This window comes from Oncorhynchus gorbuscha, linkage group LG01 (genome assembly GCF_021184085.1).
Source record: "Oncorhynchus gorbuscha isolate QuinsamMale2020 ecotype Even-year linkage group LG01, OgorEven_v1.0, whole genome shotgun sequence".
Classification (NCBI taxonomy): Eukaryota; Metazoa; Chordata; class Actinopteri; order Salmoniformes; family Salmonidae; genus Oncorhynchus; species Oncorhynchus gorbuscha.
In genome coordinates, this window is record NC_060173.1 from 42,185,710 (window position 1) to 42,209,868 (window position 24,159).

Sequence of the window (24,159 nt, forward strand, 5' to 3'; positions counted from 1 at the left end):
GTCATAACAAAGCATGGTTGTAGCTCTAATGGAAAGACACACCCTCGGCCGATTGGCTGAAAACTCCTGATGTACGCTGGACTGAATGGTTGTTGCCTCCTCACTGTTGTTTTCAGTGCCGTGCCGTTAAAACAGAGCAACACTGAGAGCAAGATCACTGCTATCGCATGGGGTCAGCTGCCCATCAGGAGTTTTAAGCCAGAGTGCTTTAGCTACTAATGGTCGTTAGATTATGATACCTGCATGGAGGTTTCCATTGAATGAGCCAAGAACGGGGAAAAATGTCTTATCCTATCACAAAGAACTTATTGTAAAATGTTCTATGAGTCAATATGCAACGGAGTATGTGTGATGGACCCCCTGTGGGAACTACAGGGAGTGTCAGCAAACAGGATCACAGTGCAAGGATTTAGCCCAACATAGTGTATATAGATAAGTGACTGTTCTTAGATAATGCATGCAAAATATGTATACATTCACATACTATGTATACAATACGTTTGTGCATTTTCAACTCTTAACAGTGCTACAATTGAGTGTTGACGAGTGGCCAAATGATGACTAAAACGAATAAAGGTAGATCATGCAGTTCTGGAAAAGGTATGACTTAATATAAAAAGGTATACTTCAGGATTTTGGCAATGAGGCCCTTCATCTAACGTGTTAGTCGATACCCATAGACTTCCAGCCATTGTGCTAACGCTAGTTAGCATTGGCTCACAAAACTACCTCTAAATTCCTTCATACTGGACACAGACACATAAAAAATGGAATCCACAAGGTCATCTGACTCTGGGGAAGTAGATAAAGGGCCTCATTGCCCACATCCAAAAGTATCCCTCGAAGATAATCAGGTACCTATTAACATGAGTTAGAGGGTGATGTTGCTCTATTCTAGGAGAAGCGTTAGCGCTGAACAGCCTATAGATTTCTCAATTAGTAAGAGTTCCACTTTGACCATCAACCTAATGTCGCAGCAACAAAAAGTGAAGAGGGGAGGAAGGCCTGAGGGAGAGGGGTATCAAATGTGAGAGATGGTTTTGTTTACCAAAAATGCCCTCTGTCAGTCATGGAAAAGAATAGACAGAAAGAAAAAAGAGAAAAGAAAGAATGAAAAAGTGAAAGACTGATACGGTCAACCACTGATACGGTCAACCACTGATACGGTCAACGGTCAACCACAGAGCAACACTTGAAAATGAACAAAAAATGTATTTCAGGGAACTTAAAACAAAAGAAAATCAAGTGGAGAACAACAACGATTCATTGTGGCCAATGGTGAAAAAAGGGGTGACAAGGTCTCTCTCTCTGAAGTCCCTGGGGTGGTACAGTACAGTGTTCACTGCCAGAGAGACCATGATACTCTAGTAGAAGAACCCTGTCCCCCTTTTCCAGAATCCCTGTCAGAAACACTCTCTGGGGGAAGGGGGGGATTTCCTGGGAGGCCATGCAGTTTCCCTACACTAGGTCTCCACACTTCCGTGCTTCATCCACTTGCATGGCACAGTGAGTGACATTAATAAAGAACATTCTCCAGAACAACAACCCACAGACAATACCATGCCACTGTCTCATCTCAGACAGAACAGAGAACCCAGCCAGGCCCATACTGAACCTACCTTCTGCCACGCCCCAGGGGTACTGACGACCTCTGACCTTCTTGCCGTTCACTTCAATCACCACGTTGCTGCCAACCACTGCCAGAGGCATCCGCTCCTGCCGCACAGGGGGACAGAGGGAGAAGTGACAGTTAATCAGTGAGCCTGTACAGTATCGACAACCTATTAGATAACCAAACTGACAGGGACAAAACAAAATGGCAGATGGGGACTAGTGTGGACTGATACCAATGACCGTATCAGTCTCTCTCATTGGACAATACCTTGATCTTCCGGATGAGCTTGCTGTCCTCATCGTCCTCGGTGTCAGGAAACTCATAGATTCTGATCTTGTGTTCTTGGATTTCCTTCATGATCTGAGTTGAAGGTAAAAATGACATGAGTAATTGCCATACACATGTGTTTGTGCCAACACGAATAATGAACACATACACACACCTGTTTCTTGAACAGCTGGCATTCTTCAGGTGTCAGAGTGTCTGCCTTGGCGATTAGAGGGATCACGTTGACCTTGTCATGGAGACGCTTCATGAACTCAATGTCCAGAGGCTTCAGCCTTCAACGCATTTTACACAGTTAAAAAAAAATATATGTTCTGAGGCTCTGTTGTTGCAGTCAAAACAGATACACAGTCAGTCAGACAAACACAGGCAGGCAGGCAGGGAAGGCTGACTTATGCGTTGATGTGACACAGTCCTGAATAATTCTCTGTAGTTAGTACATGTTCTGCTCAAACTGACGCAGTGCATTATGCCACCAGTGGCAAGAAAACACTGGAGGAACCAAAGAAACACCGACTGTCTTATTTACACTACGATCCAAAGTATGTGGACACATGGTCGAACATCTCATTCCAAAATCATGAGCATTAACATGGAGTTGGTCCCCCCTTTGCTGCTATAACAGCCTCCACTCTTCTGGGAAGGCTTTCCACTAGAATATTGGGACATTGCTGCTGGGACTTGCTTCCATTCAGCCACAACAGCATTAGTGAGGTCGGGCACTGATGTTGGGTGATTATGCATGGCTCACAGTCGGCATTCCAATCAGGGCTCTGTACAGGCCAGTCAAGTGCTTCCCCAAACTGTTGCCACAAAGTTGGAAGCACAGAATCGTCTAGAATGTCATTCTATGCTGTAGCATTAGCATTTCCCTAAGGGTCCTAGTCCAAACCATGAAAAACAGCCCCAGACCATTATTCCTCCTCCACCAAACTTTACAGTTGGCATGATGCATCAGGGCAGGTAGGTTTCTCCAGGCATCCGCCAAACACAGATTTGTCCGTCGGAAATGCCAGATGGTGAAGCGGGATTCATCACTCCAGAAAACACATTTCCACCACTCCAGCTGACGCTTGGCATTGCGCATGGTGATCTTAGGCTTGTGTGTGGCCACTCGGCCATGCAAACCCATTTCATGAAGCTCCAGACGAACAGTTATTTTGCTGACGTTGCTTCCAGAGGCAGTTTGGAACTCGGTAGTGAGTGTTGCAAATGAGGGCAGATGATTTTCACACGATAAGCACTTGATCGGTCCTGTTCTATGAGCTTGTGTGGCCTAACACTTTGCGGCTGAGGCGTTGTTGCTCTTAAGACTTTCCACTTCACAATAACATCACTTAAAGTTGACGGGTGCAGCTCAGCAGGGTACAAATTTGACGAACTGACTTGTTGGAAAGGTGGTATCTTATGGTGGTGCCACATTGAAAGTCTGAGCTTTTCAATATGGTCAATGTTTGTCTATGGAGATTGCATGTCTGTGTGCTCGATTTTATTTTCCTGTCAGCAACGGGTGTGGCTGAAATAGCCAAATTCCCTCATTTGAAGGGGTGTCCAAATACTTTTGTATATACTGTATAGTGTATTTTCATGTCTTTTCTTTTTTTCCCAGTCAGTGACCACTAATAATTATGTCATGGTGGGATCATGAGGGATTCTCTTTGTTATTCTCTCTGTGATGTTCTCACTCTGGCTGATGAGGGAGTAGGTGGACAAAGGGGCTCTTCTTCTCTGTGGCCTGAGAGAGTGAGTTCTGTCCAGGGACTGGAGGGGAGAGCTGGAGGGGGCAAAGCAGTAAGGGTGATGGGGGGGCGGTGGGGAGGGCTGTGGATTCCAGGAATATACAGACACAGAGCAACAGACCCGCTGTTACAGGTCACAGGACTAAAGGGGGCATATGAAGTGTGGGGAGAGCGACAGGGACAGACCTGGCAGAGGAGGAAGGTCACATTCTGAATTTGTCTCCACATTAGCAGAGGCAAGGACTGACATGATTTCTGATCTCTTAATGCATTACCTTGTGTTGGTCTAACAACGGACATTTTCATGATCTTATATAATGTCACAACCACGTCAGTTTCCATAGTCCTCCTTATATGGCTACATATAATTACAACAACCATTTGACTGGTTACAATATGTAGGATTGGATAGATCCTAACACAAAAAGTGGGCCTAGCTGATTTGCTACGGAGGCTATCTACGGAGGCGTTTTTCTAAGCTGAAAATAAAGCATCCCATTCCCAGGGATTCTGAGCTCAGGGGCTCCTCAGTGAGCTGCCTCCTCCTGATTGGCTGGCTCAGTGATGGTGAGAGCGCTTCCATCTCATCCTCAGTCTAGTGGGTGTTATGCAACCTTGTAGGTCACAACATTGGCAGCCTACATCTCTCGGTCTTGCTTCCCACTCACATATGTGAACTCACGCATGCGCCTACTCTCCACTCATACATTCCTGTTCACATTAGGGCTCACATACATAGGCAAGCAGAGATACATTTACATTACATTTACATTTAAGTCATTTAGCAGACGCTCTTATCCAGAGCGACTTACAAATTGGTAGATAATCGATAAAGGCACACACACACGCAATCAAAAGCATAATGTCATGACTTCTACAACACAGAGTTAATGCACATGGAAATACATGGCCACTTAACTCAGAAGCAGCATAGAGAACACTTTATAATTACAGTACACATGCGGTATAACATTTGTTATAATTTTAACTGTGTTTCAGCTCATACGAGTCTCTTTATCAGACAAGGAAAGGTGGGTAGCATAGGCTTCATATATTTAGCCATCAAAGAGTATATACTATACATCCTATGACATCAATGTAGTACTGGTACATGATCACAAAAGGACTGTTCTCCCAAGGTCTGTCAGTACTCACCCGTGGCCAGAGGGGGCGATGAAGTACAGGCAGCAGTGAACTCTGTTGTCTGGCATCAGTCGTCGGTTCACCCTGGACTCTGCATTCAGGAAGTCCTCACACTTACTGTCAATAAAGTTAATGACAGGCTGCCAGCTGAGAGGGGGGATGAAAGAGAGGCGAGAAAGAGTAAAATAGGAAAATGTTGTTCACCTCTACATTTAGGCACTCATTGACGCAGAGAGAATATTGCATATAGTCACACTCCTACACAACAAACAAATTCCACCATATCTTTCATACATGCTCACATTCACTCCCAATACTCACCAGTTACTATTGTCCACTGCATCTCCAAACCCTGGCGTATCGACGATGGTGAGAGTGAGCTGGACACCCCCCTTCCTTCACCAGAACCTTGGACTGCTCCACCTGCAAAACAGTAACACAGTGGCTCTAAGACATAACTCCATAGCTCCCATTTCATCTCTCAGCTCCCCCATACACTACGGCTCATCTATAGCTTAATCATGTTAGTCCTGGGGGGGGGGGGGCGGCAGCTGTGACAGTGATATGGTGCTGGTAGATTTTTCACGGTTTAGGAGACAAATGCAGAATTAGCTTCCCGCTCCGGTCTGTTTCAGTTGCTCTCTGTTCGGCTGCTGCATACTTTCACAAGGGTGGTTATTTTGGGGCGACCTCTTTCAGTCTCTCTAAACACGCAAAAACACATTCTTTGCCTTTGCAAAACACTTTAGTTTAGATGCACATTCTTTTCTAGCAGGGCATATATCAAGCACTCAAAATACTTTTGGAAGAGTGTGTGTGTGCGCATGTGTGCGCGCGCGCCTGCATATCTGCTTTTAAATCCATTTCAGTGAAAGAGAAACAAAATACCCCAAAAATGTGCACCCATCAATTGAGTGAAATCTGAGTAGACAGAATGTGACCATTTGACAGACATAAGAGATTGTTCTGGAATATAAATACTCCACCCCCCCCATCTCTCCCCCCCAGCCCATGGCAGCCGCAGCAGACAGCCGCACACAGCACACTGGGCCCAAGTCTACCCCTCTACATTTACATGGTATGGTGGCTTTGGTCTACCCCAACAGCTCCATTTCTAAACATTGGACGCACTCTTCAATGGGGGATCAAACACATCAGCAGGAACCACGGGGACCCCAGAGACACAACCAGGAATCTTAGGCCTCAACAAATCTGAAAAACAACTTACGTCGGTCTACATTCAAAATGAAGTCACACGGTAATATCTTGAAAACAGCTTTGCAAAAGTGTGGTTCTAATTCAGGAAATGATGACTCACAAAGGTTACTAACTCCCACCTCAGTGCTCGCCGTGTGATGGAAATAAAACCCAAATATAGCAGCCAAACACCGCCCTAGGGTGTGTGTCTTTGCATATACATCACAAAGACAGAAAGCCGATGCCCAGGATGCCTCCGAGATGAGAGTCTTGTGTTTGGTGGGAAAGTCACCACTGGGTGTTGTTTCATGGGAACATTCCTAACCTCCTACTGACCCCTTCAGGCCCCAAGAGGAACCACCCCCCCCCAGTCTCGTCATCTGTCCCTCTCCTGTTTATCAAGGACATATAAGGACAAACACTGTGGGCTCTATCTCTGGCTGCTGGTGCCCTGGGTGCACTGCCTCTGGTCCGGCCGCTGTGACCATCCAGTGGCTATTGGGTTTGTTTGTATTGGCCTGAGAGCTTTGTCCTCTTTGCTCGTGTTGCACTTCCACATGTGGAGGGGGGGGGTGTAGGCTACCTGCACAGTCTTCTTGATCCGTAGGGATGGGCCAGGGTAATCCTTGGAGTACAGGTCAGTCAGGAAGAGGGAGTTGATGAGCGTGGATTTCCCCAATCCAGACTCACCTATGGGAGGAGATCTGTCATCAGTTACATCATTGTCACAGTGAGGAATTCAGTATATAGCTTTTATCTGGCTATGCAGTATGCATACACCAAAATAACTCATACATACACATACCCTGCAGTGGCATAGTCACAGTCAAGGGTTTGAAGGTAATTTCTGTCCCGGATAACTGCAGCACAGGAAATAAAAGCTGATTCCTTGTCTCATTGGGAAATGCCAAAAGCCTATCTGCCAGAAAGTAAGCTTTAAGTCCGAGTGAATAAAACATTCTTCTCTCCCCTTCGCTCTCTCACTAATCGTTCTTACCCTCTCTTCCCACCCTGACATTAGAATCATTCAGTATGTTGTTAGTTTGACTATATGATCTTATTAGTTTACAGAGGATAAAACACAAACACACACACAGCTTCCATCTTACTGTGATTAATGAGTGAGCATCTTCAGAGCTGTGCATGGGAGTGACTGCTCTAGTGCTCTGGGAGGGTCAAGGGCGGGTTGCCTGGCTGCTTCAGCAGGACCACCACACCAGCAGCAGAGCAACAGCAGCATTACCCCCACTGTCCCAGCAGGGGGCACCCCGACCGCCTTGCATTCCACCATTCCCAACACTCCCACATCAACCCATACACATGTCAAATTTCCATCAGATTCACCCAAAAGGCTCATATTGTTTTGACTTGGGGCCAATACCAGGCCACTGGTACTTTTCAGCTGGCATTTACATAACTATGGCTAACTATGAATGTTAAACTCGGGCTCCCAAGTGGCACAGCGGTCTAAGGCACTGCATGTTAGAGGCGTCACTACAGAGCCTGGTTAGTTTCCAGGCTGTAGCACAACCGGCAGTGATTGTGAGTCCCATAGGACAGCGCACAATTGGCCCAGCATCGCCCGGGCTTGGCCGTCATTGTAAATAACAATGTGTTCTTAACTGACTTGCCCAGTTAAATAAAGGTTCCATAAAAACACCTCACAAAGCAACTGTCTTGATGGTGCAGAGGTTGTTGATTCCATTTGCCCCAAGTCTTTAGTGTTACACTCCTGATGGAAACACACATTTCCTGATAATGACTGACAGTTGATTTGTGTGGTTGCATGTGCTCTGCTCTGCATATAATACTGCAATGCAACCAAACCAGTCATTATGATGACTCCGTGGCCAGTTGTGAAATCCTCAGATAGTGTGTCTCAACCGTCACCCCTCACACAGACCCTCTCTTTGAGGTGTAGACTCTGGGCAGTTCACATCTGGCTGACAAACAGCACTAGGTCACAGGTTCCCCCCTGCCCCCTTCAAAACACACCGTTTAAGCAGGAGATAAGAAACACCAAACCCCCCCTCCGCTGTCTGCTGGGTACACCTGTCAGCACCCGGCCTATGCTGGAGGAGGTCACCCAAACCAGGAGGGGGAGAGGATAGAAGGGCAGGCAGGCACCTCCTACGCTACTCTGGGGGAATAGGTAGAGGGCAACAAAGGGTCAGGGGCATGTATCTAAAGCAGAGCAGACAGAGTGCCTGCAGATTACATTACTCTGGAGCTTGATAGCAGTTATGAAGGCATTTTAATGGAAGCCAGTCATACCCATCATCCTCCCGCCCCTCTCTGTGGCCCTGAAACCTGGCACTGGGATCTCCTGTTTCGCTCTGCCTCTCATGCATGCAAAATGGATCTACAAGTCCCAGATAGAGAGAGGCCCTGTTCTGAGTCTGGCTCCTGAGACACTAATCTGCGTTTTGGGTTGAACGAGACACTGGGGAGGACAGAATTAGGATCGGACTTCACTGGATTAGAAAAAAAAAAAAAACAGGACACTTTAAATAACTATCTTGCAGAAATGCAGTATGAACTCTATTGTAATCCTGGTATAAAATATAGCCGAAGAGCTTTTATCTCTGGTCCCTAGACTAGAGCCTCCTCGTCCTTTGTTAGCTTGAGGGCGACTGCTGATGTTGGCTAGAAAATCAAATGAAGGGAAATGAATAACTAAACATGTGGACGAGAAAGGACATCAATCACAACGTGATAACAGTCCATATATCTATTATCCTTTATATATTAGGCCCATTATTACCACAAAGAACCAGACCCATTTTAGGTGACTCAAGGTCACCGTACCTACTATCTGAAATCCAACCCCCAGCTCATCTCCTCTTCATCCCCCTCCTGCTGTGGACCTGGATCAATTACACCCCCTGGCCCCTCTTTCTCACCAAACACACCACCTCAGCTGCACAACAGCCAGAACACAGGGAACTAACCAAATACCATAGAGCTGCTCCAAAGAGGACGCAAGCCAAATTACAGCTAATGTCCTGCGCAGTGTACTCCACTTATAACAACCACTGACCTTGGAGTTAATGTTAACTCATCGTGGTCAAAATCACAGGACAGCAACAGTCGACATACCACATACAGTTATTTAGTATCAGTGGCAGTTCTGTGGTGCAAACTAGCCGACAGTTTCGCCAATGATAGTCTCTCTGCAGTAGTTACCCCACCCCCGGAGGGCAAGTCCAACCCAATTAGCCTTCCTCTCAGTTTTAATTAAATATTGGTCCGCATGATCTCTGAAAACGCACTCTCCATAAATAGACCCTGTCCCTGACGACCAAAAGCTGCATGGATGGCTGGCTGGGTGACCCGCCCCTTACTTCCCCTCTTTCATAATGGGAACATTGTGAGGGGGACAGAGAGGGAGAGACCAAGAGGCAGGTGAAGAGAAAACAACTGACAGGGAGGGAATGGAAGTACAGTACTGAAGTACAGTAACTGCAGTTAGAGAGCGAGACAGATTGACAAGGGTATGGGGACAGACATACAGGACACGTCTCCCAGGAGATTCCTAACATTCCGGACTTCACTCCTCCTTCTTCCTGTCAACATACTAATGCCCAACCAAAAATGACCCCTGGGGTAGCAGCTGGCTCCAGGCATCCTGACAGGCCCCTTTTACACTCCCCTGCTTAGCCCAGCCAGATCAGACCCCTTGCTCCTCTCCTCATCACCCCACATAAAGGGGCTCCTGGTGCTTCTGGTCTGTACGCCTGTAGCTCTTTTCCACTGACAAACACAGAGCTCTCCTCCCCTAACTAACAGACATGTGGGCCTGAATCACAGAGTGTAAAATGAGACATCTGGTCCACATGTACTAATGTCTACATGAGGAGAGAGAAAGAGGGGGGGGAGGAAGGGAAGAAGGGAGGAGAAAGAGAGAGAGTATGTGTGTGTGTGTGTGAGGAGAGAGGAAATGTGAGAAGGGATGTCAGATAAGCTCTATCAATCAGGAGATGGGATGGCTGCAGTAGGGTCAAAAGGTCATCTGATCAAGATCTGCAACACACACACACCTCAACTACTATACAGCGGAAGATAAAGAGGATGATATACCAGAAATACTATGCGATAAGGCAGTCTATATGAGATGCTCTGGTAGGCTTACAGATGGACTAGCTACTCCACTGTCTATTAAACGATCGGGTCTGTGTAGTCAATGGGAGTCAGTTTCCCAAGATTTTGGTGAGAGAGCGGGTAATCTATAAAAGATTCACTTTGAACCCCGGAGTCTAAACAGAAACTGACACAATCAGCACGAGTGAGGTCATACAGGACATGTGCATACTGCATTATACAGCAGCAGCAGCAGCAGCCCCCCCCCCACACACACACACACAGAGTCACTCACACACCCTGAAGCAGTCCAGCTGATCTCACACAAACAAAGGCACTCCTGGTGTGTTTCATGCACAAAAGGGCCATAGTAAGTCATTGTGAAATACATTTCCTTTTCTTAGTGGCTCATCTTGTTGCAATGTGATGACATGTCTTTCACCTGGAAAATCTGTGTCTGAAAACATCCTTTCTTTTCGTGGTTCTACGCTTTTGAGGTAGTGCCATCTTTTTAGTCAGTGAACAAGAGTCAGTAGATGACAGTAAGAAGACGAACCAGAGGAAACCAATAGGTGGAAATAAACTGCCATCGAACAGGGCAGGGATCATCAACTAGATTCAGCCGCCGGACGACTTTTTCTTGAGTGGAAGGTTGGGGGGCCAGAACAATTTGTAGACTACAAATTTACCGCAAAAAAGCACAAACGGATATAATATTTGACTAAAACAGAATACATTTAAAACTTGCTTATATACAATCACGTCTCTCTTTTGCGCTGGAATAGAGAAGAACAGATTCCCAAATCTAAAATGACCCGGAGCTGATTTCCTGGTGTTTTTACAGTCTTTAATGTCCAACAATAAAACCAAAATGTACTCAAAAATCTTGAGAGGCCAAATACAGACACCCAGTTGGGAAATCCTGGAATAGGGATGGGATAGTGGGAGGGGAGTATGAATGGGTAGTAGGTAGGGCTGGAATAGTGGGAGGGTAGTATGAATGGGTAGTAGGTAGGGCTGGAATAGGGATGGGATAGTGGGAGGGGAGTATGAATGGGTAGTAGGTAGGGCTGGAATAGGGATGGGATAGTGGGAAGGGAGTATGAATGGGTAGTAGGTAGGGCTGGAATAGTGGGAGGGTAGTATGAATGGGTAGTAGGTAGGGCTGGAATAGTGGGAGGGTAGTATGAATGGGTAGTAGGTAGGGCTGGAATAGGGATGGGATAGTGGGAAGGGAGTATGAATGGGTAGTAGGTAGGACTGGAATAGGGATGGGATAGTGGGAGGGGAGTATGAATGGGTAGTAGGTAGGGCTGGAATAGGGATGGGATAGTGGGAGGGGAGTATGAATGGGTAGTAGGTAGGGCTGGAATAGGGATGGGATAGTGGGAGGGGAGTATGAATGGGTAGTAGGTAGGGCTGGAATAGTGGGAGGGGAGTATGAATGGGTAGTAGGTAGGGCTGGAATAGGGATGGGATAGTGGGAGGGGAGTATGAATGGGTAGTAGGTAGGGCTGGAATAGGGATGGGAGTATCAATGGGTAGTAGGTAGGGCTGGAATATGGATGGGATAGTGGGAGGGGAGTATGAATGGGTAGTAGGTAGGGCTGGAATAGGGATGGGATAGTGGGAGGGGAGTATGAATGGGTAGTAGGTAGGGCTGGAATATGGATGGGATAGTGGGAGGGGAGTATGAATGGGTAGTAGGTAGGGCTGGAATAGGGATGGGATAGTGGGAGGGGAGTATGAATGGGTAGTAGGTAGGGCTGGAATAGGGATGGGATAGTGGGAGTATGAATGGGTAGTAGGTAGGGCTGCAAGATATGGGCAATAAATGTAATTGCAAATTTTTTTGACCAAATATTGCGATTGTACTTGCGCTTTAAACTGAGTGTACAAAACATTAGGAACATGACAAACTGAACAGGTGAAAACTATTATCCCCTGATTCAGAGGGGTTGGGTTAAATGCAGAAGACACATTTCAGTTGAAGGCATTCAGTTGTACAACTGACTCGGTATCCCCCCCTTTTAAATAATGATTTTTAAGCCGTGAGACAATTAAGACATGGATTGTGTATGTGTGCCATTCAGAGGGTGAATGGGCAAGGCAAAAGACTGAAGTGCCTTTGAACGGGGTATGGTAGAAGGCGCAACAGTTTCCTGTGTGTATAAAGAATGTGTCACCACCCAAAGAACATCCAGCCAACTTGAAACAACTGTGGGAAGCATTGGAGTCAACAAAGGCCAGCATCCCTGTTGAACACTTGACACCTTGTAGAGAGTCCATGCCTTGACAAATTGAGGCTGTTGAGGGCAAAAGGGGGTGCAAATCAATATTAGGAGGGTGTTCTTAATGTTTTGTACACTCCGTGTCGATCAAAAAACTTGGGTGAACTGAATCATAGAAATCTCAGTGCAAGAGGTCCCATCCTCGGCCCCATCCTCAGCCACAGTGTCTCCTGACCCCTCCTGTCTCAGCCTCCAGTATTTATGCTGCAGTAGTTTATGTGTTGGGGGCTAGGGTCAGTTTGTTATATCTGGAGTACCTCTCCTGTCCTATTCGGTGTCCTGTGTGAATCTAATTATCTCCTTCTCTCTTTCTTTCTCTCTCTCGGAGGACCTGAGCCCTAGGACCATGCCCCAGGACTACCTGACATGATGACTCCTTGCTGTCCCCAGTCCACCTGGCCATGCTGCTGCTCCAGTTTCAACTGACCTGAGCCCTAGGACCATGCCCCAGGACTACCTGACATGATGACTCCTTGCTGTCCCCAGTCCACCTGACTGTGCTGCTGCTCCAGTTTCAACTGTTCTGCCTTATTATTATTCGACCATGCTGGTCATTTATGAACATTTGAACATCTTGGCCATGTTCTGTTATAATCTCCACCCGGAACAGCCAGAAGAGGACTGGCCACCCCACATAGCCTGATTCCTCTCTAGGTTTCTTCCTAGGTTTTGGCCTTTCTAGGGAGTTTTTCCTAGCCACCGTGCTTCTACACCTGCATTGCTTGCTGTTTGGGGTTTTAGGCTGGGTTTCTGTACAGCAGTTTGAGATATCAGTTGATGTACGAAGGGCTATATAAATAAATTTGATTTGAAGAGGTGTCACTACAGTCCCTGGTTCAAATCCAGCTCATATCACATCATGATTGGGAGTACCATAGGGTGGTGCTCAATTGGCTCAGCGTCATCCAAGTTCGGCCGGTATAGGCAGTCATTGTAAACAGAGAATGGGATCTACTATTGGCACTGACTGTGAGTAAAGAGAAGCTCAAGCTCCAAGTGTTGTAAATTCTTAAGTCTTGTGAGGTGAACTGTAACAGTAGTCTATTTAGCCTCTACTTTGTTCCTATAGTATATCATGGATTTGGACAACCTGCTTTGTAGAGCAGCCCGGCTCTCTCCAATCTTTCCCAGGTTCAGTACAGAAATTCTGCCAGCTGGCCCAAAGGCCAGGAAACAGGTTTTTTCCATTCCAGAATTTTGGAGGGAAAAAAATTGTCCCAAGCCAAAGTCCTGTGGCGTCAGTCTCACAGAGTGACATTGGAACAGTGGAGACACTTCCAAGTGACCGGGCTCTAACAGGCGAGCGGATTCCCAAAAAGAGCCCCAGTCTGTCAAAACAGTGAACCCAGCTGGCTTCCATTACAGGCCAATCTTCTCACGACAACAGCTACAGCTCGCTCTACTGGCCCTGAGCCTGGGTGTGCGTTCTCTAACACTCTCTAGAACTCTCACAGAGAGAGGGTGCCTGTCTGTCTGTCAGAGCTGGAATGGAGGAGTTTGCTCCAGAAGTCTTAACTGGTAGAGTTTCACAATAGTAGTGTCTTAAAGTGTAAAAGTTATAATGCGAAAGTTATACCGTGTGTCAGTGTGAGTGTCTCATCTTTGTGTTCGAGGCACTGTTGTGTTTGTTCTCTCTGCCACACTTCACATTAGTTATGTGTAATGTTTGGCTCAGCTGGGGTATGCAGTGGTTGGAGATAAAAGGAAGGAAAGGCCCATATGTAACAAGGCTGAAATCCAATCCTGTTGACATTGAATTCTGCCACTCTCCCTCTGGCACATGCAGCCCTTTCACAGTGTTACTTTACCAAACAGGAAACCCAAACCAGAGGGAGATATTCTGTATGTGGGACATGTCATGCTGGTTGGCTGTGAGAGAAAGAAAGAGTGTGTGTGTGTGTCTCGCAAGGAAGCGCAAGAGTGCACAGCTGGCATACATAAGACAAAAAAACTAAATATCCAGTCTTGATTCCCATGGAAGGCAGCCCTTACATCAGTGAAGTATGATCAATACTGTATTTCCTCACATCAATCGCCTCATGCAGAGCAACAATTCAATAAACATGTGATTGTGGTCTGTGAATGTGTGTGTGCATGTATAACCAACCAGCTCTCACAGTCACACTGAATAATCAGAAGTTTGTCCATGAACGTCATATTTCGAAGGTTACGTTGAGGCAGGTTAAGTTATATACATCAAAAACAAGTGCTTAGCACTGGGATAGAACACACGACCCTCAGAACAGTCCACAAAGCAAAACCCAGGCCTACATGATTCTAATAGCATTCACCGCTGCCCCTAGTGGTCGGTTTTGAAGTAATCTCCTGACGTCCTGTTTACCTGGATGGATGTCTACTTTCACAGTGGATCTTGAGCGACCTGGCTGGTATAACCAATCACTCCTCCACTCTCATCTAATCTCCTCAGCCACCAGATTCCATTCCAAGTTCATTGGAATTCTGTGGTTCAATCATTCTTAAATGCACTCAGTTTACCAATTCACAGAGCTAGAGTTAAACGTTTTCGGTGACATTTTTACTTCAATTCCATGCAGAGAAATAGGAAACACACATTGATCTATACAATGCATTCAAAACAAATATGGGACCTCAAATGACATGCGTCATGTTCCTTTTTCACAAACAGACAGACTCACAAGAAGACACATATAGACAGACAAAAATTAACCCGACCAGGGAGACCCACACATAAAAAGAGAAGCAGACAAAATGACTCACCAACAACCATTAGTGTGAACTCAAAGCCCCTCTTCACTGACTTCCTGTACACTTGGTTGGGGAGGTTGGCGAACCCCACATACCCCTCCAGATTCCTCTGCTGGAAGAAAACACACAGAGTTACTCTGGAATATCCTGGGGTGAGAAAAGCACTTCTGTGTACACAGACACACAGAGAGACAAAGAGCTGGTTTTAGAGGCCATGATTAGCATCTCTCTGGCCCAGAGTGACAAAGCACCTTTGAAAGAGTGGGGTGAAACGGAAACAGGGTTATGGGTATTAGGTGAGTGAAAATACTACAGAAAAAATAGGTACAAAAGGAGAGGAAGGAGGTAAGGTACTCTAACTGATCCTCCTGTGTTTATTTACAAGTCGTATCATATCCATCATATCCATCATCTGAGAGACGTCGTCATGGAGGCAGTGGATCTCACACCAGATGACAGCCAACGCGTTCCCAAGTTGTGTGTTCTCCTTCTCTTGAGTACCGTATTTCTCCATTCCTCCCTCTGCCTGCTCTAATCTCATCCTCTCTCTCTCCCAGCGCGTTGTCACTCACGCTACACAAGGCAAACACAATTGATCACTGCTCGCCCCTGTTCACAGGACCTTTCATGCGTGTCCCAATGGACAACACAGGGGTAGAAAAGGGAGAGGGTCCACACTAGTCACTCCCACACAACAGCCCAGTCAGACACTACCACCCTGAAAACGTGTCCTCTCACTCCGATAGTAACAAGGAGAGTCAGGAGACACACAACAGGGCTGCTTTGGGAGCAAACGCATTGTTTTGTTATGTCGGAGGTGTGCAGGCAATTGCCCTAAATGCTTCCATTTGAGAAAAGGAGTTAGTGGAGTATTAAGCCAAACAGCTCTACGACAATCTTTGTGTGTATCCTTTTCCACATCTCAAGCTTCATTAACACCACACCGATCAGAAGCTGGTCGATTTGAGGCCTTAACCTTAAGCCTTAACCCTGATTGAAGATGTAACAGTTGTGTTATTGTTAGAGGCTGTGATAACAAATGTGTCCTAAGACTCCGTGCCCCGAAATAGACCAAGGGGCAGATGGGAAACCTTCCTCACCATCCCCTTCCGTAATTTAACAGATTCAGTGTAACAGTAAAATCACTGTGCTAAAAAAAAAAAATGATAACAGGTCAATGGAGAAAATCAGGGCACATCCTGTCAAAGAGAAGTGGCTTATAAAACCAGATAATCCGTAGTAGCAGGGACAGAAATACCTAGGCTATTTTGACCATCAAACAGGCCCTATAGCAAAGCCCAGATCCATATCTGCCTACCTACAGTGGCAAAACAAAGTATGTGAACCCTTTGGAATTAACTGGATTTCTGCATACATTAGTCATCAAATTTGATCTGATCTTCATCTAAGTCACAACAGACAAACCGTGTGCTTAGACTAATAACACACAAATTATTGTATTTTTCTAGTCTATATTGAATAGATCATTTAAACATTCACAGTGCAGGTTGGGAAAAGTATGTGAACCCCTAGGCTACTGACTTCTCCGAAAGCTAATTGGAGTCAGGAGTCAGCTAACCTGGAGACCAATCAATGAGATGAGATATGTTGGTTAGAGCTGCCTTGCCCAAGAAAATACTTGCCAAATTTGAGTTTGCTATTCACAAGAATCATTGCCTGACGCGAACCATACCTCAAACAAAAAGAGATATCAGAAGACCTAAGATTAAGAATCGCTGACTTGCATAAAGCTGGAAAGGGTTACAAAAGTATCTCTAAAATCCTTGATGTTCATCAGTCCACAGGAAGACAAATTGGAACATTCATGGCATCAGGTCTGTGCATCAGCATGTGACAGTGGTGTAATCACCCACAGCACCCTACATCTAAATGATGCGAACTGTATCGATTGTGGCAATTAGGGTTACACATTTTGGGGAATATTCAGAAGCGAAAACTTTGTGGGAATTAACGGGAATATATGGGATTTAACAGGAATATATGCAAAAGAATACTAATACCATTTAAATGTAGATGTTTTTTGCATTGGTTATATTTACCATATCATATGGAGACAGAAACAAACCGTTTACCTTATCATAAGTAGACATTATTGCAAATGATTCAATCGCACAATTCCTTGCATCTTGAGTAAACGTAACATCTGGCACCGAAAGAGATGGCCGCCTCGCTTCGCGTTCCTAGGAAACTATGCAGTAGTGGATCAAATCCCCGCCGGCGATCAAAAACAACTATGCCGTAAAAGGGGCAAATGAAGCGGTCTTCTGGTCAGGCTCCGGAGACGGGCACATCGCGCACCACTCCCTAGCATACTACTCGCCAATGTTCAGTCTCTTGACAACAAGATGGATGAAATCCGAGCAAGGGTAGCATTCCAGAGAGACATCAGAGAACGTTCTTTGCTTCACGGAAACATGGCTCACTCGAGAGACACTAACGGAGTCGGTACAGCCAGCCGGTTTCTTCACGCATCGCGCCAACTGAAACAAGCATCTTTCTGGTAAGAAGAGGGGCGGGGGGGTATGCCTTATGATTAATGAGACATGGTGTGATCGTAACAACATACAGGAACTCAAGTCCTTCTGTTCACCTGACTTAGGATTCCTCACAATCAAATGTCGACCGCATTAGCCCTCTCCTGTACTCCCTGTTCACCCACGACTGCGTGGCCATGCACGCCTCCAACTCAATCATCAAGTTTGCGGATGACACTACAGTGGTAGGCTTGATTACCAACAACGACGAGATGGCCTACAGGGAGGAGGTGAGGGCCTTGGAGTGTGGTGTCAGGAAAATAACATCACACTCAACGTCAACAAAACAAAGGAGATGATTGTGGACTTCAGGAAACGGCAGAGGGAGCACCCCCCTATCCACATCGACGGGACAGTAGAGGAGAGGGTAGTAAGTTTTAAGTTCCTCGGCGTACACATCACGGACAAACTGAATTAGTCCACCCACACAGACAGCGTTGTGAAGAAGGCGCAGCAGTGCCTCTTCAACCTCAGGAGGCTGAAGAAATTTGGCTTGTCACCAAAAGCACTCAAACTTCTGCAGATGCACAATCGAGAGCATCCTGTCGGGCTGTATCACCTCCTGGTATGGCAACTGCTCGCCCACAACCGTAAGGCTCTCCAGAGGGTAGTGAGGTCTGCACAACGCATCATGGGGGGCAAACTACCCGCCCTCCAGGACACTTACACCAACCGATGTCACAGGAAGGTCATAAAGATCATCAAGGACAACAACCACCCGAGCCACTGCCTGTTCACCCGGCTATCATTCAGAAGGCGAGGTCAGTACAGGTGCATCAAAGCAGGGACTAAGAGACTGAAAAACAGCTTCTCTCTCAAGGCCATCAGACTATTAAACAGCCACCACATTGAGTGGCTGCTGCCAAAATATGGACTCAACTCAAGCCACTTTAATAATGGAAATTGATGGAAAAAATGCATCACTTGCCACTCAATGCTATGTTGGGTATGTAATGTAGGGTATGTAATCATTATATTAAGTGGCATTGTGTGGCAATAATAATAATGATTACATACCCTATACTCATCTCATATATATATATGTATATACTGTACTCTATATCATCTACTGCATCTTGCCATCTTTATGTAATACATGTATCACTAGCCACTTTAAACTGACACTTTATGTTTACATACCCTACATTACTCATCTCATATGTGTGTGCTGTACTCTATACCATCTACTGCATCTTGCCTATGCCGTTCTGTACCATCACTCATTCATATATCTTTATGCACATATTCTTTATCCTTTTACACTTGTGTGTATAAGGTAGTAGTTGTGGAATTGTTAGATTACTCGTTGGCTATTACTGCATTGTTGGAACTAGAAGCACAAACATTTCGCTACACACGCATTAACATCTGCTAACCATGTGTATGTGACAAATACAATTTGAACTAGTAGCAGGGTAAAGGTTCAATGTGAACCCAAAGGACAAGATACACTATACAGTTTAAGTCAGAAGTTTACATACACTTAGGTTGGAGTCATTAAAACTCATTTTTCAACCACTCCACAAATGTATTGTTAACAAACTATAGTTTTGACAAGTCGGTTAGGACATCTACTTTGTGCATGACACAAGTCATTTTTTCAACAATTGTTAACAGACAGATTATTTCACTGTATCACAATTCCAGTGGGTCATAAGTTTACATACACTAAGTTGACTGTGCCTTTATACAGAAAATTATGTCATGGCTTTAGAAGCTTCTGATAGGCTAATTGACATCATTTGAGTCAATTGTAGGCGTACCTGTGGATGTACTTCAAGGCCTACCTCCAAACTCAGTGCCTCTTTGCTTGACATGATGGGAAAATCAAAAGAAATCAGCCGGGACCTCAAAAATAATTTGTAGACCTCCACAAGTCTGGTTCATCCTTGGGACCAATTTCCAAATGCCTGAAGGTACCACGTTCATCTGTACAAACAATAGTACGTAAGTATAAACACCATGGGACCATGCAGCCTTCATTGCGCTCAGGAAGGAGATGCGTTCTGTCTCCTAGAGATAATAGTACTTTGGTGCCAAAAGTACAAATCGATCCCAGAACAACAGCAAAGGACCTTGTGAAGATGCTGGAGGAAACAGGTACAAAGGTATCTATGTCCACAGTAAAACGAGTCATATATCGAAATAACCTGAAAGGCCGCTCAGCAAGGAAGAAGCCACAGCTCCAAAACCGCCATAAAAAAGCCAGACTACGGTTTGCAACTGCACATGATTTTGATTTGTTAAAAAAGTTTGAAATATTCAATAAATGTTGTTCCACTTCATGATTGTGTCCCACTTGTTGTTGATTCTTCACAAAAAAATACAGTTTTATATCTTTATGTTTGAAGCCTGAAATGTGGCAAAAGGTCGCAAAGTTCAAGGGGGCCGAATACTTTCGCAAGGCACTGTATTTGGCTAAGGTTTATGTAAACTTCCGACTTCAACTGTAATTGTTGCAAATTGAACTTTAATTAAATGAGTCGATTCTTCATATGGGAAATTTCATTGAACAACAAAAGGGAATATTGAATGACCCATCGCATATCCCAAAAACGTTTTCAACATTCATCTGTAAAGTTATAGTCTAGAAACTAAAGCGTTGGTTGTCTTCCTCTCAGGCGTTCATGTCTTGAACATCAGACTGAGGCCTCATCTTCACTGTCACTTTCCAACCTTATTGAGGATGGCTCGTCGTCAGGCTCAAAAAGCCTCAAATTTGCCCGGATGGCCATACAATTTTCGACCCTTGTATTGGTCAGCTTGTTTCGTGCTTTGGAGTGTGTGTTCCCAAACAAGGACCAGTTGCGCTCAGAGGAGGCTGATGTTGGTGGGATTTGGAGGATGGAGGCAACAGGGGAAAGAGCCTCAGATCCTCAAATTCCCTTCCATCAGGTGGCTGATGAGATATGTTGGAACGACTTCCATATTACCGGTACATCTCCATCCCAAAGCCCTTGCTTGGAAGTATACCTTGCCCTCCTCCAGGCCAACGTGACGAGACACGGTAGTGATTACACCATAGGCCTTGTTGATCTCTACACCAGACAGGATGCTCTTGCCAGCATACTTGGGGTCGACATGTAGTGCTGCGACATTTGCATGGGCTTCATGCAGAAGTCTTCACGCTTTTTGATGTATTTCAGAACTGCAGTTTCCTCTGCTTTGATCAACAGTGAAGTGGGCAGGACAGTACAGATTTATTCTCTTACATCAGCAAGCAGTCTGAACATCAGACAGGATGGCATGGACTCCCTCAATCCGTGCAATGGCTACTGCTATAGGTTTCAGGGGTTTCAGGCTGCTTACCCTCTCTCCCAAATACATCACCCAGGAGGATCCTCTTGGTAGGGCTGTCTATATCGGCAGACTGTGATATGGCCATTTCTTGGAGAGACTCGTTCCCCTACAGGAGACTGTCAAAAAATGATGACAACACCACCCCAATGGGTGTTGATGGGCAGCTTCAATGTGGTGCTCTTATTCTTCTCACTTTGCTTGGTGAGGTTGATTGTTGCTATAACTTGATAACCATTTCCTTAGCTCTCTTGTAGAGTGTATCCATTGTTTTCAGTGTCATGATGTCTGTGAGGAGCAGATTCAATGCATGAGCAGCACAGCCAATGGGTGTGATGTGAGGGTAGGGCACCTCCACTTTAGACCAAGTAGCCTTCATGTTTGCAGTATTGTCTGTCACCAGTGCAAATACCTTCTGTGGTCCAAGGTCATTGATAACTGCCTTCAGCTCATCTGCAATGTAGACCAGTGTGTCTGTTGTCCCTTGTGTCTGTGCTCTTGTAGAATACTGGTTGAGTAGATAAGCAAATGAGTAGATAAATGAGTATATAAAGCATGTCTGGTTGGAGGGGTGGCTAGGCGAAGAACATTCAAAAATCTCTTCCAATACACATTGCCTGTGTGCATCAGAGGTGAACCAGTCACATACACAGCTCGAGCAAGTATTCATCAGCATTTCTCTGACTAAGTTCCTCCATTGAGTCAAAAAAAAACATTTTATTCCAGGAAGATCATGAGCTGTTGCTATCGATAAGGTGTATGATTCATCCTTTTCACCTCGAATAGAAGTAGAGGGACTTTTGTTAGAGTTGTTTGTTGTGAGGGCTGAGGAGACTTTATGCACTTGGTCAGATGATTCTGCATCTTTGTTGCATTCTTCACATATGATTTGGCACAGTATTTGCAAATGTCCACAGCTTTTCCTTCTACATTAGCTGTAGTAAAATGTCTTCACACATCAGATAGTGCCCGTGGCATTTTCCTGTAAAAAAAGGAAAAAAATCAAAAACAATTCCATGTACAGATAAATAGTTAAGCAGTTATATTAATCAACTCCTTTGTTAGATAAATGTTTTAAAATGAAACATGTATGGAAACAGGTGAATTAACACTCCTCAGTTAGCAGGCTCAAGCAAGCTAAAACCCACATGGTAGCAAAAACTAACTAGCAGAAATTGTTAACAAGTTAGAAATTATTTAAACACTAGTTACTAGTTAACAAAACATAATGTATGTAAATATAAAATATATTTACCCCACCCAGTATTGTAATTAAAACTTACCAGAAAGCTTGTAGTCATTGGCCCAGACAGTGTAGTAGTGTGGGCTCAATAGCATCTCATTAGTGTGCAAGATCTTGAGAATCAGCTGTACATGTGATGGGAGAGTGCACTGTGCATGTAGAGGATTGCAATTCCATTGAATTGGGGATAGTTTAACCAAAATATGCTACAATACCTAGAATGAACTTAGAACTTATGTGTATACCACAAAAAAAGGTTCACTGTTGTAAGCTAACTTTTAAAAATGAATTTAAGCAAAATTCCCAGGCTTAACTTCTCATGGAAAATTTCTGGAAAAATGTCTGAAATTTACCGGAAAGTTTCTGACCCTTTGCAACCCTAGTGGCAATCAAGAGTTTTTCAATTTACACATGTACATTATTGGTGGAAAATAACAGGTCCAAGCAAAAGGTCACATACATAAAGGGTTCATGACCGTCAATCCAATATTTATATCTTGCTGTTGTTTACAGTTCACTGTGTACAGGCACATAGTGATTTTAAATGGCCCCAAAGCAATTTCCATACTCCCTCCCTACCCATGCTGGGTTATATAACTTTGCTGTGATGTAATCTCAGCTCTCTCATCACCTGGAGATAACACTAACAGACGGTAGAAACTAGAATTATTGGGGACCTTTTGAAGAGGGACTGACATAGGTATAAGTATAAATACATGAGTATGAGACAGAGAGAGAGAGAGAGATCCGAGGACTGTGAATAAAGATGTGTGTGGTGCAGAATGAAAAGCACACCAGGGTTAGCTGGATGACAGCAACTGCATTCAGATTCTCTGTTAGCCAATGCAAATGTGTCAAATGATCACGTTTTTCTGCATTCTAATACAATAATGAACTGAACATGTTCAATATTAGACTAAGACCACTTTTTATAGCCTAGGCCTATAATGACATCATCATCAAAGACTACATAATAGGCTTCATCACGGACGCAAATAAAAAAAAATAGCCTAGGTATGGAAACAAAAAAATGAATGGAAACATCATCTTACAAATTCCCGTGTGGATTCTTAAACGCGCATAAGTATACATGTCCATTCCTCTCCACGACCAGGCGCGGAACCCTTCTCTTCTTGTCAATTATAAGCAGGAATGGAATCGAATAAACCCGTACTCTGGCCGAGAGCTATATGGAATAGGAATTGTCTACATGAAATCAGCATTTTCGGTCACATTCCTCTTATAGTATTGCCATGGACCATAATGGAGTTCTAACGTTGGAGACAACGTCGGTTGCATAAAGTCATTGGTTTCAATTCATTCATGGAAATGTTTAAATCCAGTTCACGCGAGACAGAATATCAACATTGATTTAATGTGATCAGAATAACACTTACTGCAATGCTGGCAACTGTAGATTCTGGTCGTTCGATCATTGTAGTACTAGTGTGACACCACCCACCCAGGAGCCGAAGAAATCAGGCATACAAAAAATAAGAAAACTACGAAACAAAAGCGTTAGAGACGCTGCTCTCAAAAGACACGTCCTATTCAGGCAATTTAACGTGTTTTTTAAATGTAGCAACAGAACCCTAATGCCTCTAAACGGGCCCAAAATAATGAAATTGGGTAGGTGGTATCGACATACCACTAGTGAAGCATCATGAACAGCAGAAGGGATTTTTTTCCCAAGCTACAAATCTCAAAAGGCGATTGTGTCCTCCTTTGGAACTGCATGCCTATTGGCTAAAGACATCTAAAATTGTGATGTCAGACAAGATCCGACAGCCTACCGAATTCTATTGGTTCTAAAGGTGAACTGTCTGCATTGTGGCCAGCCGAGCCTTTTACCTCGAATCTTTTACGAATGTCTTGGACGTAAATACCAAAAATGCGCAGTTTGATTTGTATATTTCACAGGTCAAGTATCGCATACATGTGTGCTTCTTCTTAGGATTCTCAACAGGATGATCAAGAAACAAAAACG

At 44.7% G+C, this 24,159-nt stretch overlaps 1 pseudogene across 1 annotated transcript in view; it reads right to left on the reverse strand.

Moving 5' to 3' along the window:
- LOC124037909 overlaps positions 1-23,869 on the reverse strand; it is a 29,107-nt pseudogene extending 5,238 nt beyond the window's left edge. The window contains exons 1-8 of the transcript XR_006839264.1: positions 23,570-23,869; positions 15,090-15,189; positions 6,563-6,669; positions 5,104-5,205; positions 4,795-4,929; positions 2,058-2,175; positions 1,883-1,975; positions 1,620-1,716 (exon numbers count right to left, since the gene is read on the reverse strand). The product of XR_006839264.1 is annotated as a septin-7-like (transcript). The remainder of the gene's footprint in view (positions 1-1,619; positions 1,717-1,882; positions 1,976-2,057; positions 2,176-4,794; positions 4,930-5,103; positions 5,206-6,562; positions 6,670-15,089; positions 15,190-23,569) is intronic.
- Between the last annotated feature and the right edge of the window lie 290 nt (positions 23,870-24,159).